Source organism: Rhinolophus ferrumequinum, chromosome 6, assembly GCF_004115265.2.
Source record: "Rhinolophus ferrumequinum isolate MPI-CBG mRhiFer1 chromosome 6, mRhiFer1_v1.p, whole genome shotgun sequence".
NCBI classification, from domain to species: domain Eukaryota; kingdom Metazoa; phylum Chordata; class Mammalia; order Chiroptera; family Rhinolophidae; genus Rhinolophus; species Rhinolophus ferrumequinum.
Window position 1 is genome coordinate 70841597 of NC_046289.1, and position 20763 is coordinate 70862359.

Below are 20763 nucleotides of genomic sequence, written 5' to 3' on the forward strand. Positions count from 1 at the left end.
TATCATCATAATCAAAGTCCTAGTATTTTTAGGTTCATTTTTTAAGTGATTAACAGAAAGAAAGCACATGTATTCAATTCAACATGCATTTACTGACCACCTACCATGTTTTAAGAGATGAATAAGAAGTACATATCTTAAACAAAACAAACAAAAAACCTCATAGATACAGACAACAGATTGGTGGTTACCAGAGGGGAAGGAAGAGTGGGAGCAGGATGAAGAGGGTAAAAGGGATCAAATATATGGTAACGAAAGACTAGGCTTTAGGTGGTGAGCATACAACAGAGTATACAGATGTCGCATTATAAAGTTGTACACCTGAATTTTATACAATATTATTAACCAATGTTACCCCAATAAATTAAATAAAAAACAAACAAATGAAAAAAAAAGTAGTAGTAGTACATGTCTTATTTCTCAAGAAGCTCATGGCCTAATGGGGGAAAAATGACAAGAAATATAAACAATTAAGTGCTCTAAAAGAGAAATCGATAGTACAGGTTGCTAAAAAAGCAGCAGTGCATCTGAGAGGCTGCAAAGCATCCAGGAATGTATCTCAGGTCACACTACATCTGAGTCCTGAAGACAAACCAGAAATTGTACAAATGAAATGAAGGCAAGCTCTCTATTTAAGCAAACATAGTATTAATAAAACTCTTATGTACTCAAAAATTAGAATCTAGAGCTTTCCTTATTTCTATATTTTTAGTTCTTCAGAAATGATGGTTCAATTTAAGCATTAATAAAAAGCAAAAACAGATACCGAGCAGATGGGGAACTTCATAAAGGATTAGATCAGATTGACAACATCCAAACCACTCACTACGCAACTTTAGCATCACAAAAAAAGGAGAAACCAGACATGATATGTCTCCTAATGTGACATAACATAAAATACTACATAACATTACTACTACTAAGTATTTTTGCCAAAAAAAATCTAACCTGAACATAATCAAGCCTCAACTGCCTGTTACCAACTACCAGTTTAAAGAAAATACAGAACACAGACGGGAACCTAATAAGTACTACCATTGGGGATGTAATTAGAAAGATCCAGAAAAATAGAAATTCTCTGGGACACAAAACTGTTTCCTCAACAAATACTTGCAAGAAAATAATAATAATAATAAGAGGAGGAACCTATATATTAAAAGAGACTGTATCAACTTAATACAATGTGTGGATACTGCTTAGCTACTAGTTTAAAAAACAACTGTTGTATAAGACTCAGGAAAATTTGAATATTGGCTGGCTATGTGATTATGGAGTGATATGTTTACAACTCTAAAGTAAAACTAACACATAATAAACTGTACACAAAGTATACTTATGTATACAGCCATATATATACACCCAATAAACAATTATCATAATCAAAATAATGAACCCATCCATTGCGTCCAAAAATTTCCGGTGCCCCTTTGTAATCTCTCCCCAACCATTTGATCTGCTTTCTGTCACTAGAGATTAATTTGCATTTTCTAGAATTTTATATAAATGGTATCGTGTAGTATACACTCTCCTTTTAGGGGGAGGGGCAACAGTTTCTTTCACTCAACATGCTGTAACATGTATCAACAGTCTACTCCTTTTTATTGTAGAACAGTATCCTATTGTGTGGATAGATCACAATTTGTTTATCCATTCACCTGCTGATGGACATTTGGGTTGTTTCCAGTTTGGGCTATAACCAATAAAGCTGTTATGAATAGTCATGTACAAGTCTTAGAATGAACAGATTTCATTTCTCTTGGGTGATTACTTACAATGGAATGGCTGGGCCATATGGCAGATGTTTAACTTTTTAAGAAAACTGACAAACTTGTTATATCGTTTTGCATTCCCATCAGCAGTGTATGCGAGTAAAGAATTATTAGTCATTGTTAATTACTTATAATTGAATGGTATTGTGGTAATGTCTTTAAAAAAAAAACTCTTTTAGAGATACATAACCATGTTTCTCCGAAAATAAGACCTAGCCGGACAATCAGCTCTAATATGTCTTTTGGAGCAAAAATGAATACAATACGGTCTTATAGTAAAATAAGACCGGGTCTTATGTAATGTAATATAATATAATATAGTATAATATAATACAATATAATACCGGGTCTTATATTCATTTTTGCTCCAAAAGATGCATTAGAGCTGATTGTCCGGCTAGGTCTTATTTCCAGGGAAACAGGGTACATCATACAGATGAAAAGAGATGATGTTTAGGGTTTGCACAGAGCAGGGAAAAATCAGTGAAACAAGAAATGTTGGTAACTATTGAAGCTGGATAGTTGGGATGTTCATCACACCATCCGCTCTGCTTTCCTATGTGATTAAAAGTTAAATGAAATAGGTAAGCTACTAGACTACTTGAATGAGCATAGCTTATTTATGGGCTCTACGTGTAGCAATGATCTGCAATGATCTAGTTAAAATGGCCTGTCCTTGCTCTGGGGATAGAGGTACTAGTTTCCCTTTAATGGCCACAGATGCAGTCACCTTTGTGTCTGTAAGAGCAATGTGAAAGTCAGGTGGGGGAAAGAGACGGAGACAAAAATGGTTGTGTGCAGGAAGACTATGTCCTGTCACTCCGTCTCTCACTCCATACCCCTGGATTTGGGGGCAGAAGGAAGTGTGCTGTATAAAAGAAAACAATCAGAAATAAATATGGATAAAAAGTCTCTCACTTTAGGATATCCCAACAAACACTGAAGGCTTCCACAGAGGTGAACTGCAAAGCTGGGGAGCAGCAGAGAAACCTGTTACCTTATACTCCGTGTACACCCAATTTGCATTTCCTGCAAGTATTACTTATCTTAAAACTAAATTAAAATTAAAAATCACCGTAATTCAACCACCAATAATATTCTGGTGTTTTTTCTCTCATGCAGTTTAGTTTTATATGCTATATATTTTGTCATTAACATTACATTTCCTACATAGTAAAAAGTCTCTTTGAAAGTGATTTAAATGAATATAGTCTATCACTTGGATGCTGCTTATTTTTTGTATTACAGAAAATACTTTGATGAACATCCGCATATTTGTACATATTTGATTATTTCCTTTGAATAAGCACATTACTAGGTCAAAAAATATTACAGAGCTCTAGAATACGGTAAAAGCCCTTTCATATAATGTGACTGGGGGTGGTAGCTGGTCACAAAATCATTTCAAATGAGGATTCACTTTCTAAAACAGAGATGTACACATCTACCTTAAACATTTTTATTTAAAATCTAAAAATCATGTATTTGCATCATCTATGACTTCTACTTTGGGTTTCTTTAAAGTGGCTCAAGAACTTAATGATACAAAGCATTATCAGTGCAAAATCCTAAGTGGTTATAGTTTTACTTCACTTCTCTTTAGCTTTCTAACCTACACTGAATTTGATAGGAAGTTTTTGAATCACTTGCCTTCATCTTAAATTGTTATACTTACTATATTGGGTAACAAGGTAAGCTTGGTAAACGTGGCAGAGATGGGCAGCTGCCCTCTAGATCCAGACTCCTGCCAATAGCAGTGAGAATGGCCACTACCAGCACTCTTGATAAAAGAAGATTCTGTATTATCATTTTTTTACCTTTGAAAATATGACAGAATAAATAACACATTTTCGTTTGCTTCTGAAAGATTTAACATGAAGTTGTCTTTTCTCATGATTATGATTAAATAGTAAGGACTAGGCAGTATGTCGTAATGGGAAACACAAGTCCTGGAGTCCGACTTCCTAGGTTTGAGTCCTGCTTTAAGCATTTACTAGTTATGTGATCTTAGGCAAGTTACTTAACCGCCTATTTTCAGACTAGTGTTATGAAGATTAAATAATCTACTTACCACGATATCTGGCACATGGTTAATCACTCTGTAAATGTTAGCTATTATTAGGTTATACATATATATCACTTAATGAAGCAAGTTGCCTTTGGTGTAAAAAACATGATTTGTGATGTCAGCAAATTCTATTACCAGTTCCTAAATTTGTTATATGTTTCTTTGTATGTGCACATGTAGCATGAGGGGGAAAAAGACTGAAAGGATAAATGTTCTTTCTAAAAAGTTACCACGGTATTACAGTTGAATCTTTTTTCCTATTTATTTTTCTACAGCATTAAGGATGAATCATTTATTTAGCTTATTTTTCTGTAACAACTTTGTACAGTAAAAAAAATTGACATTTCAAAGAAAAGGATTAAGTTTCTTTTTAACATAAGAGGATAACACACTAATAGGAAATAAAGTTTCTTAAGCCTTTGAAACACACAAATTCTTAAGTTATGTAAAAGAACACAAAATAATTGTAAAATTATAAAATTCTGTGACCTGAATCACTTTAAGGTAGAATTCTTGGTGTTATTATACAGCTACATCATAGCAATTAGTAGTTTCCTGCCTCGTTTCTATTCATACGCTTAAACCTCCCAACCTTTCCTGTTGTAAAATTCTCACCATCACCACGTTTACGGTGGGAGAAACAAAAACAAGCAATTAAAATACAACATATGAAGAATGGCTATATCCCTCATGATTCTGATTTAGCTAAAGAGCTTAGGAAAAAAATTTGCTTTATGAGTTAAACCATGAAACAGATATTTAATATAATTTTAGAGGCTAACAGTTTTTAGTACAGTGGGACTCACCCAGTGATTCTCAATGAGTGTTTCAATAAATTTTAATCAAAGTGTATAATTTGTTTTCATAACTATTACAAGAGTGTTCAAAACAAATGTTGGGCTGAACAGATCATGTGACCCAGTGTTGAGCAGGTACAACTTATCACTAGAACTGGAAAAAAGAAAAAAGAAAACATACTTTAATGTCAAGCCAGATTCAAAAAAAGATTACATGATTGCCTCAGTGAGACACTTCTTTCTTAGGTGGATTTGGGCAAGGGGTAGGGAGGGGAGTTAGGAAGGCAAACACTTGTATTCAAAAAATGACAAAGTGAATGGTATGTTAACTGTGCTTTTTATAAACTATTTGAGACACTATTACACCAGTAATGATACATTCTGTTGACTAGTTTTGTTTGGAACCTTTTAATCCCTGCTAGATTCTAATCTAACTGAAAATTAACATTTTGAAAGAATGTGTCAGATGGGGCATAAACTGGGGGGAGGTGAACAACATGAAAAAAAGAGAAGCACAGAAACAAATGCTTATTCATACATTATCCAAGGAAAGGGTGCTCCATCAAGTTACCTGGATTCTCTTGTACACTTACTAGGTTTATTCCGATCGAGGAAATGAATTTACCAAGTTAACAGAGCCTGATAATCATTAAATATTCAAATCATAAAACTAAACCCCCTTAATCTGATTCCATGTTCAGAACAACTCAAAACCCTTAGTACCTGGAATAAACCCTGAGGTTATTTTTATCGGCTGAATGATGACTCATCATACCACCCTCTCTTAATTCAGTTTTCCATGGAAAGCTGGTTTGAGAAATAATATTAAATTCAGGAAGGCAGGCCAAGCATGAAAAGACAGATTTTGGGAGATTCAGTGAGTACAACATGATGATACATCATTTCAATCAATTAGACCAAACTGAATTCCAACCTTCTTATGACTAAGTCACCCTGGAATAAAATTTACAAAATTGACGCTACACATGAATTATTAACACCACTGCAACCATCACTTCCTCAGTTTTAATAACTAAGCCCACTGAATGTACTACATTAAGGAACTAGAAAAACAAAGTTAACCAAATTCTGAGAGCTAGGTGGTTGTTTATAATCAACTTTATCAGTAGTTTTGAACCAAAAGACTGAACTTTTACAGTGACTTTATGCCTGGAAAAAGGTGGACAAGGTGCTGAACAGTATGCTACCCCATACGTAAAAATATATGTGAGTGATTGCATATATATTCACTAAATGTCTGGAAGGATACACAAGAAACAGGGGACAAATGTCACTTCTAGAGAGAGGACATGTGTGGCTGAGAGATGAGGTGAGAGGAAGATTTTTCCCTCTTGGACTTTCTGAATTTTGTATCTAAATGCAAGTATTATGTTTCAATTAAATTAAAATGTATTAATAGTATATTATACAACTCTTTTTTAGTTTATTGGGGTGACAATGGTTAGTAAAGTTATATAGGTTTCAAGTGTACAATTCTGTAATACCTCATCATATATATCACATTGTGTGTTCACCACCCAGAGTCAGTTCTTCTATCACCATATATTTGATCCTGTTTACCCTCATCTACCACCCCCCTTCCCCCTTACCCTCTGGTAACAACTATTGTCTGTGTTTATGAGTTTCGGTTTCTTTGTCTTGTTCCTTTGTTACTTTCAATTTTACATCCCACATATCAGTGGAATCATATGGTTCTTAATTTTTTCCAACTTATTTCCCTTAGCATAATGATCTCAAGATCCATCTATGTTGTTGCAAATGGCACTATTTCATCTTTTCTTGTGGCAGAATAGTATTCCATTGTGTGTATATACCACGTCCTCTTTATCCAATCATCTATTGAAGGACACTTTGGTTGTTTCCATGTCTTGGCCACCATAAATACAGCTGCAATGAACATCGAAGCACATATATCTTTACAGATGTTTTCAGATTTTGGGGTAAATACCCAGGAGAGGGATTGCTGGGTTATATGGTAATTCTATTCTTAGTATTTTGAGGAACCTCCACACTGCCTTCCATAGCGGCTGCACCAGTCTGCATTCCCACCAACAGTGTATGAGGGTTCCTTTTTCTCCACAGCCTCTCCAACACTTGTTACTATTTGTCTTGTTGATGATAGCCATTTTAACTGGGGTGAGGTGATATTTCATTGTGGTTTTCATTTGCATTTCTCTAATGATTAGTGATGTTGAGCATTTTTTCATATGTCTATTGGCCATCTGTATGTCCTCTTTGAAGAAATGTCTATTCAGGTCCTCTGCCCATTTTTTAATTAGATTGTTTGCTTGTTTGTTGAGTTGTATGAGTTCCTTATATATTTTGGATATTAGCCTCTTATTGGAGGCGTTGTTTGCAAAAATTTTCTTCCATTCGATAGGTTGCCTCTTTATTTTGCTGACAGTTTCTTTTGCTGTGCAGAAGCTTTTTAGTTTGATATAGTCCCATTCACATACAGCTCTTCTTAAATGGTTCTGAATCTTTGGGAAACTTAAGTTTCTTAAGCCAAGCAGACAATTATCTTAGCATGTTCTGGTGAATATCCTTTACTCTCCCTGTTAGAATATTCTGATATTTTTCTGGGAATATTCACAGGGAGGAAAAATATTCTAATGCTTTCTAATTGTCTCCTCCAATTCAGAAATGGAAATATACGTGCACACATATGCAATACTCTCAGGGCTGCTGTTTGTCATATCAAATGTCACCCACCCAAGAGGATTTCTCTGACCACCCAATCAAGAATAGCTCCACCCTTACCGCCAATCAATCTCTATAGCAGTACCTTGTTGTTGTTATTTTCTCCATAGAACTTATCATTAGGCGAAATTAGTTTGCTTATCTGCTTATTGTCTGTGTCCTCCCACTAGACTAGGAGCTCCATGAAAGCAGGAACCATGTTCACTGTATCTAGAATAGTGCCTTGCATATTATGTGTGCTTAATAAATAACTGATGAATGAAGGACCATATCAAAAGAGATATGGTCAGTAAAAGATAATGGTCAGTCAGGAGAGAATAGTAACAAAATATTAAAAAATATCAGTGGGAGAATGCCCAACGTTGGTAAACATTAAAACTCTGCCATGATATTCCAGTTCTGCTTTCAGATACATGATAGGTTTATACTAACCCATCATCTTGAAGTTATGCATGGTCATGTGACTTGTTCTGGCCAATGAAATATAAGCAAAAGTCTTTAAGAGCCTCTTTGTGTGATTCATTCCTATTACCTTCCCAAGATCACACTAACCAGAACAGTCCAGAGATTAAGGTTCCATCTGTCCACATTCCTGAGCAAGGACAACACAGAACAGAGCCTCCAGACAACTGACATGTACCACGAATTGAGGAGAAATAAACCTTTGTTATTATAAGCCACTGAAATTTCGGAGTTGTTATTGCAAAATAACCAAACCTATCCAGACTGATAAACCATCCAAGCAATGTTGTGGGCGCAGAAGGATGTAGTCAGCCTCACTGAGAGGTCAACTGATGCCACTAAATACACATACTTAATTTCCCTCTGATTATTACTTAGTTTCCAAATAGGTCTACCAACAAGGAGAGAAAAATTGTTTAATGGAGTTTAAGGATCCTGTCCCTGATGGTATTTTTCAGTAAATTAATAATTCACCCAAATTATGAATGCCACTGTATACAGTCTCCTTGAGAAATAGTCTGCCAACCTTTCCTTATCTGGAAACATACTTTCTAGGTGAGAATACATAACTGTGCTTTTTGTTTCATTATTATCTATACCTATTATTCACTAATTAAATTCTTACTGTGTCCAGGTCACTGTAGAGGAAACAGACTAGAAAGATAGATTGGCTGAAATGCAGAGAAGTCCCTGAATGTAGTCAAAAATCTGGACTTGATTTTGCAGTCAAAATAAACTCACTGAGAAGCTCTGTATAGGACTCATACAATTAAAAACTATTCTTGAAGGTCATTTTACATGGCAGTAGTAGAATTAGGGTGACTGGAACCAGAAGGCCAAGAGTACTAGTTTCCAACTGCTGTGACATGAATCTTCTATAGATGAAAGATCAAAATTTAAATTTATTTTTGTTACAACACTAAACATACTGTTAATGGTGATATTAAGTGGTATAGGGAATGGGAAGGGCATAGGTTTTTGCAAATAAGAGTAAAAGGCACACTGAATAGTCAAGCTGGCACCAAAGTAAGATTTTTTGAGGGGTGATCAAGGTAGTAATTACTTAATAGAAAGGCAACCAAGTGAACAGTGGACAATTTATTATCACTAGGAGGTATTTTTATGTTGTAGGAACGACTGGGTTGTAATCAGATTGGTTTTTATTCTGAGTTCTTTCAAGGTACTTGGAGCATCTATGTAGTACTCCAAGGAGCTTGTCTTTCCCTCAACAACAACCCATTACTTCATTCCTTCACTCATTCAACAAATATTAAGTACATGTGACAGGCTAATTACCATTCTAGGCACAGGGGAAACATCAGTGAACAAAACAAACATTTCTGCCCTCCTGGAGTGTAGGCCTAGTAGCATTTAAATTTCATTCTAAAACTTCTAGAATCCTATTATATGGGAGTAGCTTTTACAAATGAAATGTCTTTGGAGGAAATAATCTATGATTAATTCAACTAAGATGTGAAAGACTGATAGTTTCCCTAGAGCCTTTTACCCTTGACAAGTAAATACTTCACAGATTCATAGGCTCTTACAGTTGGAAAGGACCTTGGAGATGATTTCAATTTACAGATAAGATTAAAGGATTTCACCAAGAACACTCAGTGACTAACAGAACAGGGCTTAGAACTGACTTCCTCCAGTGTTAGTGCCCTTCCCAGAGAACATCTAACTACCTGTTTTAAGATTATACCAGTGAGGGCGGCGGAATGGCTCATTTGGTTGGAGTATGAGCTCTGAACAACAGGCTTGCCAGTTCGATTCCCACATGGGCCAGTGAGCTGCGCCCTCCACTAGGTTGAAGACAGCGAGTTGCTGCTGAGCTCTGGAGGGCAGCCGGCTGATGGCTCAGTTGTTTAGAGCGCAAGCTCTCATCAACAAGGTTGATGGTTCAATTCCCGCATTGGAAGGTGGGCTGCGCCCCCTGCAACTAAAGATTGAAAACAGCGTCTGGACTTGGAGCTGAGCTGCGCCCTCCACAATTAGATTGAAGGACAACTTGGAGCTGACAGGCCCTGTAGAAACACACCGTTCCCCAATATTCCCCAATAAAATTAAAAAAAAAAAAAAGAAGATTATACTGGTGAGAAGAAGAAATGCTAGAATGGGCGGTCATGATTCATACACAGGTGGTAGGTTCCGGTATGACTTGTTCATAAGGCAAAAAGAATTTCAGGCAGTGTGTAAAACTGAAGGAGAGAAAGGTGGTTGGTTATAGGGGAGGCAAACTGGGGGAAACTTTCAGAAGACCCTTTCTCTCTTCTCTACCTTCACTGTGTCCCAAGAACAAAGATAGGAAATATAAAACTTCTCCAAAGTTAACAGATACTAGCTATTAGTGAGAAGAAACTTGGAGATGAGCCAAAGTAGTAAACACAACATTTGACCAACAATGTCAAATTACATCCTATGCAATTTGAAAAGTGTATGTTCCCAGTAAAAGTACCATTTGTATTAGGTTTAAGATTTAAGATTTTTTTAAAAAAAGTTTACTTTCCTAAATACATTTTCCAGAAGCATCAACTTTACTGATATAGATCATCAAGCATAATGATTGATAAAATAGCAATGTAATATTGACCAGTGTGATGTTATAAGGTATCCCATTACTAGACAAGCATTTTTAAAGATAATTTAAAAATTATCTTCTCCCCACAGACTTACACTCACCTCTTGCTTATAAACTGTAGCAATCGATACATTTAAAAATCCCCAACGAGTCATTTAATCAATCTCTCAAAGATCCATCACCAACAACCTTGAGCCTTTTTTAGTATTCTAATAGAAAATATATTTTTAAAAACCTTTCCAAGAAAAATAATAGGGAAGACTTGCTAAGAAGAAACTGAAAGATACGCTTAGTACAAAAAAAAAAGTTAAAAAAAAAGAAGAAAATCAAAGTAAGATTAAACATAGGAGTTTTAAAAAGAATGCGAGCTGATAGGCATCAAAGAGCCTCATTAAAAGCTCATTATGTGTCTCTGTGAATGGCAGTTTACATACCTAAAATTAAAAGTATTCTGAGAATCTAAATGTGTTTCAGTAGCTCCACCATTCTTTAGCTTCCCAGTTTTAAAACCTGAGATACAGTAGACTTTTAACTCCACTGTTTTCTATAGTTAATCAGTTATCATTCTAATATTTTTTCCTTCAAAATGTCTCTTTTGAATACAAAGCAAAATTCCCAATGTCAAAAGAATACATACAAAAAACAAACACTGACCATTAAAAAGAATGTTTTTTCAAAGAATGAGAACTACTCAGGATATGCTGAGTCAAAAAAAAGACCCAACCACTACAGAGAGAAAAAATGCGTAATCCTACTTTTATAAAAAGGAAAATAACTATTAGCATAAAAAAAGATTTGAAAGGAGCAACTACATGAAATGTTAACAGTTGTTCTTTGTATGATGGGTTTGATAACTGGGTTTGTTTTTTTCACACTTTCTCTACATTTCCTAAATTTCCCACAGTGAACATGCACTATTTTTAAACTTAGAGAAATGTCATTTAAATAATTATCTCATTTTACCACTATTTGTCCATTCTCATCGCTCTCATCCTATCTCCTTACAGTCATCTCAACAACAGCCTCTTTCTTGAGGTTTCTGAGCCAGCTTCTCCCCAAGTTTAATACTTCTTGTCCTCATGCTCCTAAAATTCATCATTCATACTTATCTACAGTACATGGAAGCAGAGCTGCCCATACAAACAATCAACTCAAAACAGTGTTTCTCAATCTCAGGACCGCTGACATTTGGGGCAATTATTTCTTAGGGAGGAGCTGCTCTATTGTGGGATGTTTCATTTGTAGCACTCCTGGCCTCCTCTATCAACTAGATGCCAGTAGCATCTCCCACCCCCAGATGTGACATTACCAAATATCCCCTGGGGGCAAAATGGAGAACCCCCGTTGAGAACCATCCATTTAAAAGTTTTAAAACTTCCAAAATCATGTCTCTGTCTGCTCCTAAACATATAATCAAACCTAAACTTCTTTGACATATATCTTATACAACACTCCTTATAGTCTTGCCCACATCTTTTTTTTTTCCTCATTCTTTTTAATTTATTGAGGTGACAATTGTTAGTGAAATTACATAGATTTCAGGTGTACAATTCTGTATTACATCATCTATAAATCCCATTGTGTGTTCACCACTCAGAGTCAGTTCTCCTTCCATCACCATATATTTGAGCCCACATCTTATTTTTCCCAATAGGAATTTTCCAAATAGACCAGACTTAGCGTTCTCTAGAAAAATCATTTTCATTCTTAATTCCAAGTCTTTGAATACAGTTTCCTCACTGAAATTCCCCATTCATACTTCTATTCAATGGCCTATATCCATCTTTCAATTCTCAGTTCTTTGCAGTAGCTTTACTGATATGCTCAGTTCCGCTCAACATACACCCACTGAACTAATGAAGAGTCTCATATGTGTATAGTTGTTTATTCATTTGTTAATCTCATATCCCAAACTAGACTAACCTCCCTCAGGTTTGTTGCTCAGGCACATTTCTGTGGCATAGCCATTGGGCCTAACAATGTGTTGGGCATAGAGGCAATCAGAAGCTTGATAACTGATGAATGAATTTAAGTGTGCAGCTGTAAACAGTGTAAACTGACCTTTTCTTATTAAATGATTTTGCTTTGGAACCTTATTTCTTGTCGTGGAGCTATTCCAGGTACACTGTAACCACTCAATAAGTTTTCAGAATGAAAACATTAACACATAATGGTATATTTTAAGGAATATAAAGGTTTTGAACTGTCCTCTGCATTTCCAGGAATGGATAGAAAGGAATTAAAAGTATAAAGTACAACACAAACACAAACTTCATGAACTCCATTTATCTTAAAATATCCAGTGAATTTTTTGCTCAGTACACAAAACTTAAAGTATGGTCAACAAGAGCAGACAACCGGATTTTATAGTGTGTTAATATATGTGTACACAAACACACCTTACACATATATTATATCCCCAGTTGAGAGAAGTAAAATAAATGAAAGCGCTTTGTGAACTAAAAAGAACCACATATAAAGAAGGCAATAGAGTAACATAGTTAAAAGCGTGGAGCCAACCTGCTTGAGTCCCAATTATATTAGCTGTGTAACCTTGTATGTTACCACTCTGTGCCTCAGTTTCCTCCTTGTCAAATGGGGATAATATTATAGTATCTGTACCAAAGCAAAGCTCTCAAAACAGTGCTTAGCATATAAGAAGCACAAAATAATTTTTAACCATTGTTATTATTACAATGCTAGTTATTAGCCAAGTAAAAGCCTCAAGTTCTAATTCAACTGTGAAGCTGGTTTTACAAAAAGCAGGATAAGCTATTTACACAAGTTTAAGCTACTATGTGGATCAGTTTCTCAGAATTGTTGCTAGTGCTAAACTGGTCATTATTACAGAATTTGCTAGGTTTTCTTTTTTTAATCTGCAAAGAAATTGACATAGACATCTCTGTTTTCACGGAGCTTTACAAGCCCCAAGAAAACAAATCAACTCTTTATCTCCATATTTAAGCCAATTTAAGAGCGCAGTACTGTTACTGAACAACTTTTCAGAAAATACAATGAGGTTTTTAAAGTTGTAATCAGCAATTCTTATGCAGTTCTCAAGTTTTTGTCCTGCTGAACAAAAGCTTATCTGTCAGGGAACCAAGGACCCGTCAGAAAATAAGGAAATACCACGGCCGGGCCCAGGCGGCTCTCGGGAAAACCTGTCCTCAAACAGATCGCCTCACGCGTTCCGTCCTTCCCCCTCGCCGGGGTGCAGATGTCGGCTCCACCCGAAGATAAATAAGTGACAGCAAGTTCGGTCCACGCCTCTCCCGGCCCGGACCCCTCGCGCCCGCTCACGCCCTCCAGCGCCCGCAGCCCCCACCCTCCTCGCCGCGACCGGGCAGGGGCTTTCCCCCGGGAGACGACGACCTCGCCGCTCCGCCCCTCGACCCCGGCAGCCCAGCGGAGAGCCCGGCCGAGCCGAGCCGAGGCCGCCGCGGGCCTGAAGGTGGGCCCAGGACACCGCCAGGCCCGAGGAAAAGTCCTGCCCCCGACAGGGCAGCGGCGGGCGCCGGGCTCGCACAGGCCGGGCCGTCACTTACCGGCGCCTCATGGTACCGCGGCGCCTCAGCTCAGTCCTAGCGCTGACGAACTGCGCCCGGAAGCCTAGAGAGTCCCTCGGCTCCCGGGCCAAGCCCCACACAGGGCCATTCAAACGCGGCCGCGCGCGCGGCCCGCCGGGATTGATCCCCCTTGAGCGATTCGCAGGCTCCTCCCAACGCTGGCACCGCCCCACTCGGGTCGCGCAGGAGGGAGTGGGAAGAGGACGTGTGGCCACAGTGCCCCCTGGTGGCCACAGGCACGCACGATAGTTTTGCTACTGCGCGATAATACTGAGCCAGGAACTGAGGATGGTAAAAGAATTAACCCTGCGCTTGTGACAGTCTAGCTGGGGAGACGGTACCTTAAGTGTTGTACGAGGAGGTTCAAACAATCTGCTATAAAAATATGGTGCAGGAAATGATGTATTCACTCCTATTTAAATGCACTAAGACAAAGTATTTAAAAGCATGGATTTTGGAGCTACGTGACCTTGGGCAAGTCATATAAATTCCTGTGTGCTTTGGTTCCCTCATCTGTAAAATGGGGATAATATTAGTAGCTGCTTCGTCATTATGAGGATTAAATTAGTTAATACATGTAAAATGCTTAGAGGAATGTACCTAGCACGTGGTAAGCATTATATAATTGTTAGATTTTTTTTTGTTCCTAATTTTTGCCAGACTCTGTCAGACTCTTAAGAACACAAGAAATATGTATGATGCAGACCCTGTCCCCACGAGGCAGGCTGTTTCTTTGGGATGGGGAACACTCGAGTATGAGGTTAGGTTTGGGCCTGTCCGTGACATGCTTTTAATTACTGAGGGTAATGCTCTTCATCTTAGTGGAGACAGAGTCTATCCATCTTCAAAGGTTAGTCACTGGTCAAGGTTAACCAAATTGTGACAAGACCAAGTTTATCTTTGGTGGGCCTATCACCAATTAAGTAGTGCAATTTGATGGAACATTTCCTCACTGCAACAATCTACATCCTTTGATTGACTTTTTAAGGCACTCCTTTCAGAACTCTCCAGGGCTTGCCTAAGAAGCAGGTTGGTTAAGTTCGGTTCAGCAATATTTTTGAGGGCCCACTACGTACCAGGCTGACATTGTACCAGGTGCCACAGATAGCCTTGAGGAGCTCACAGCGGCTTGGGCAAACAGGGAAAGAGCTGTTCCAATACACTGTGGTGAGTGCAGTGATAAAAGGATCTGGTCTAGAAGCGATGGGAGTTCAGAGCAATGGGAGGCCTAGGCAGATAAATTAATCAGAGCTATGATGTCATTAGGTGAAAATAACAATGGATTTTTCCTCTGTAGTAACAGGATTCTTCCTTAAGGCAAAACATTAAGTAATGGTGAAAATTTGGGGCACTACTTTGGGTCTGTGGGAGAAATATTTTTAGGATATGTTTTGCATAAGCAATGCCTTTGAGAGCCTCTCAAATTATACCAAGCACAAGCAGGCACATGCCTATGCGTGGGGCCACACCTGTTAACAGGTGGGAATGTTGAGAGAGTCCAGCAGGGTGAGTGAAGGAAGCAGGAGCCCTGGGTTCTAGGTGTGTGCAACTTAGAATATTCCGAGGATGACTTTCACTAAGTAGGTATGCTGTTTTAAAGAAAATAAAATTCAACACACGGGTGAAGTCACTTTCTCTCACGCTATTTCTTTATCACCATCATTACCAACAGGAATTTCTTGATGACCCACTATGCAAAGGCATTGTTCTGGGCCTTCACCAGAAGAAGGCGAAAACAGTGTAAGACATAGTACTTATTCTCGAGGGAAGCTGGATGATGAAGTATGACAAATAACGGAGTCCTAAGACCCAGGAAATCTGCTCTATCAACATAGAAGGATCTCAGCTAAAACAAGGCCTCCGGTGGTCTGAAGGCTGGAGGAGAATCTTGATGGTTTCATTTCTAGACCTTCTTAGGGCATAGTGTCTCAGGCAGATTCATCTCCATGCTCAGGTTCTGAGGTTTACCCCAGGGAGGAGCAGCCCTGGCCCGTAGATCTCATGTGGCTGCCAACTGTCAACTTAATTTAAGGTAAAAAAAAAAAATGCCTTTGTATTGCTACTTTTGAAATATATACCATTTTAGTGATGAAAATGCAGGCCAATTTTCTTTATTGACACTTTTCAGTCAATAAAGTTGAATTTATTTTCCTTTGGAGCTCAGTCAAGTTTTTTTTTTAATGGATAAAAAAAGGTACAGCCCATACATATTTTTATTATCCCTGTGCCAGTCTTTGTGCACAGAAAGGTGGTTTATAAATGTACATGATAAAAATGGCAATTGAAACAAACAAGCAAATGGCATAGGCATTGAGGAGGGAAGTGACAGAGTTAGAAGGATTAACCTCTCACCAGGATGCAAGATGGCTAGTGGGAAGGAGGGAGGATTGATGGCGAGAACTTCAGGTATGAAAGTGTTAGATAGGGCAGGCCAGAGGTTCAGGGAGCCAGACCATTAACTGTGGTGGATATTGTTCTCATCAACTCAGACTGATGCCAGATCTGATAGAGGACATGCTTGAAGAGACCTAAAAGATAGCAATAGTTCATCCATTCTATAACATAAGTCACTACATCCACTGCTCAGCCAACAGAACTCCAGAAAATTCCATGGAAAATTCCAGGCAGTTGATTTTGGCAGTCAAAGTGAGAAGTTTTTCTGCTCCTCCCTTCCCCACCTTCCTGTGCAGACTGGGGAAGGAAGTAAGAGCAGTAGGGAACGTTTCTGATAAGGCAATAGCAGTGGAAATCAGCACATCTCACTGCTGATTTACAAGAGTCATGATTTTTTCAAACCCCACCACAGTACTGATGGCCTCCTTGGTGGCAGAAGCAGCAGTGTTTTTTTTCCTAAATGTGAAAGTTTATTGGTCTTTTTAACTATTAAAAAATACATGCTGGTTGTAAAACAAACAAAAACACAATACAGAAACATGTATGAGTAAATACAAAAACGTACATGTATATAAATACAAAAACACATAAATACAGATATAAATACTAAAGACCTCCTTGTAATTAATCTCTTTCCAACCCTCCCCAGTCTACCAGAGATTACTCTTAACAAGTGGATCTTTCTATGCATTTGTATACATGTGTATAAACATACATATAAAATGGGCTCACAGTGTAGATATTGTCATGTAACCCAGTTTTATTTAAATCTAGTTTTAATAGTATTATCACAAATACTATTTCATGGACAGCAGTTTCATTCCGTGTGTGTGTGTGTGTGTGTGTGTGTGTGTATGGTCTTTTTCAACAAAAGCAGCAGCTTTGTGTTTTGTTCGGGGGTTTTTTTTTTTGGGGGGGAGATGTTGACTGGTAGGGGATTCCGCTGGTAAGATGTTGAGACAGTTTTTTTCTGATGCAGCTCTGTACCCTTGACAGCTCAGCTGGGAAGCAGGTGACAATATTTGACATTTATAGATCTTCAAACCTGAATCCTCAGAGACCATTTCCTTTCTCCCCCAAGTAGATTACCAGCAATTACGGTACACTGTCACCAAGTGGAAGATGTATGGGGCAGCACGTTAACGTGGAAAGAAGACTAGCTTTGGAGCTTCATCTCTATTAGAAGACTAGATCACTGCCTTTGGGCCCTTTCTGCCCCGTTTTTACCTTAAGTGCACAATGGGGGTACTACTACTCCTCTCCGGGGATGTTGGGAAATAGGATAACCTATATAAAACACTACACTAGTAGCTAGCACAGTAATTGTCTCTCTGTAAACCTCCCCCCACCCCTAACTTTGTCTGTTCAGCGATTTTTCCATGACAGAGTATACAATATGGTTGACAGCTGCCTCGGAAAAAACTATCCTCAGCTGGAAAATTCAGCACCAGCTACGGTGTGTTGGGGGTGGTGGTGAGGGCTTGGAGGGATGGGCAATGCTGGGGAGACAGACTCTTGGAGGTACTGAGGGCTTGGTAAGCAGTACAAGGTATCTGGAAAGTAGGACCATACACAAAGTAAGTCTAAACATGGAGTTGCCTAGGGCGTTCAGTACTACTGGGGCTGCTTAAACAAACAGGGATGGTGAAGCGGAGTTCCAGGGCGGGGGAAGGCAGGAAGGAAATGAAATGGGCAGGGCAACAATTATTAAAAGCAGGAAGATATCCTTGGGAAGGGGACTTGAAGGCGCACAGCAGGCTCCCAGCCTCAAGAGAAGGGAGAAATAGGAAGACTGATTACCACCTAGGTCCACTTTTTGGAGCTGAACACAGAGGCAAAACCATACTTGCAGTAACAAAATTGAATCTGAACCTACAGTGGCTCAAGTTCCTACCCCAAATTAGCTGTGTCCTTCGGAACACCAGTTCTGCAAGATGTTGATAGATTGATAAAAGAGAATAAAGGAAAACAAAAGGCTTTCTTAGCAACAGAAGTTTGGTAACTGCTGGATTAAACAAATATTTCTTTCCGTAGCACTTCTCAGATTTTAAAATACTAACACTGTGAATGTCTAAAAGCAAAAAATATGTAGTGCTGTTCAAACTTACCTGAACTCCGAATCTTGTAAAGGAGAGATCACAAATATTCTAAAGAATTATTCTTGTCTAAAAGGAGTAGCAAGACTAGTCAGGGTCCTGGGGAATGGGATATGGCTCCAGCTGCAGGCTGGGTGGGGCTAACTAATTACATCTGCAATTACATCATGACCTTGGCCGGGGCTGGATGAAAGCCTGTTAAGTGTCTAAATATAAATAAAAAATGTCTGGGAGTGTTGAAATTAAAATGTCTATGGAGGGCGGCTGGATGGCTCAGTTGGTTAGAGCGGGAGCTGGTTTGATTCCCACATGGGCCAATGAGCTGCGCCCTCTACAACTAGATTGAAGGACAATTTGGAGCTGATGGGCCCTAGAGAAACACAGTTCCCCAATATTCCCCAATAAAAAATTTAAAAAATACATCTATGGAAATTATTTTTGTTTTTTTTTTTTTGCATGGTAGGATGTTATCTTTTTTTACTTATCTGTATTTTCCATTTTGTACAATAAATGTCCTTCTTTTATAATAAAACGAATTTTTAAAAATCACTTCATTAAAGGAACCAATCATAGCAATTAGGAAATTAAAACTTTTTGCACAAATTTTTGAAAGTTTAGGATTTGATTTGGCAGCTTTTATTACTTGTTATTATTTCCCACTTAAGCTAACTTAATTCATATGCATGGAAACTCTTTTAGAAAGAAACTTGTATTATTTTTCTAGGGCTGCTGTAACAAAGTACCTGCAACTGGGTGGCTCAAAACAACAGAAATGTAGTCTCTCTCACTTCTGGAGGCCAGAAGACCAAGATATTGGTAGGGCCATGCTGTCTCTGCAGGCTCTAGGGAAGAATCCTTCCTTGCCTCTTCCTACCTTCTGGTGGCTCTAGCAATTGTTGGCTTGTAGCTGCATTCCTCCAATGTCTGCCTCCATTGTCACATGGACTTCTTCCTGTGTATGTGTGTCCTCTCCTCTTCATATAAGAACACTAGTCATTAGATTTAGGACCCACCATAATCCACCTCATCTTAACTAATTACATTTGCAAAGGCCCTATTTCCAAATAAGGTCACGTGTTTTTGGGTGGATGTGAATTTTTGGGAGAAATCATTCAATTTACTACAAGAAATAATTTAGTCCGCTAACCCTTAAAAATGGAAATTAGGGGGCAGTTGGATGGCTCAGTTGGTTAGAGCGCAAGCTCTTAACAAGGTTGCTGTTTCTATTCCCGCTTGGGATGGTGGGCTGCATCCCATGCAACTGAAGATTGAAATCAGCAACTGGACTTGGAGCTGAGCTGCACCCTCCACAACTAGAATGAAGGACAATGACTTAGAGCTGATGGGCCCTGGAAAAACACACTGTTCCCCAATATTCCCCAATAAAAAATTTAAAAAAAAGTAAATTAGCATATTCTGGAGAGCCTATTCGAACCCATCAACACTGTATAACCTCTGTGTAACTGTATAACCTCTGTAAGCAATCCCAATTGTATGACTCTCATACAGAACTGCGCTGACAAGGTACCCGGAGATGTTCACAGCAACACGTTTTGTAGTAGTGACAGATGGGAACAACATAAATGCCCATCGATAGGGGACTAGTTAAATGAATTATTATACATCCATGCTGTGTATATTCTAGCCTTTAAAAAGAATGAGGTAGATCTGAGTGACAGCCATAGGAGACATCCAAGATAAACTGAAAAAAACAACAAAAAACCCAAATCAGTGGAATGTTTAATATGTTTCTATTTATAAAATAAGCTCCTATGTATTAAACAACCCTACATTTGTGTATATGTTTTAAGGGATGGCTTTGTCTTTCAAGTACCAAAAGGTACTTATTGTTCTTCAATTCTTCTGAAACCCACTTCATCTTTCTATTAGTTTGCTTGGGCTGCCATAACAATACCACAAACTGGGTGGCTTAAACAACTGAATTTTATTTTCTGACAGTTCTGGAGACTGGGAAGTCCAAGATCAAGTTTCCGGCTGATTTGGTTCCTGGTGAGAGCTCTCTTCCTAATTTGTAGATAGCCACCTTCTCACTGTGTCCTCACTGGTTGAGTGAGAGATCAAGCTCTCGTCTCTTCTTATAAGGACAGTAATTCTATTATGAGAGCCCCACCTTCATGACCTCAAGGAACCCTAAGTACCTCCCAAAGGCCCCATCTCCAAATACCATCACATTAGGAGTTAGATCTTCAACATATGAATTTTGGGAGGACACAAACAATCAGGCAACCCTCCTTCCAAAAAATTCAGGCTATAAAAAAAAACCAGTGCTTTCTATCTGAATCAATTGA

The 20763-nt window shown here is 38.4% G+C and overlaps 1 protein-coding gene across 3 annotated transcripts in view; it reads right to left on the reverse strand.

The window, feature by feature from the left end:
* KATNBL1 (katanin regulatory subunit B1 like 1) overlaps positions 1–14097 on the reverse strand; it is a 64589-nt gene extending 50492 nt beyond the window's left edge. For all 3 annotated transcript variants that reach the window (XM_033109302.1, XM_033109303.1, XM_033109301.1), the window contains exon 1: positions 13944–14097. The gene's annotated coding sequence lies outside the window, so the exon portion shown is untranslated. The remainder of the gene's footprint in view (positions 1–13943) is intronic.
* Positions 14098–20763: the final 6666 nt, after the last annotated feature.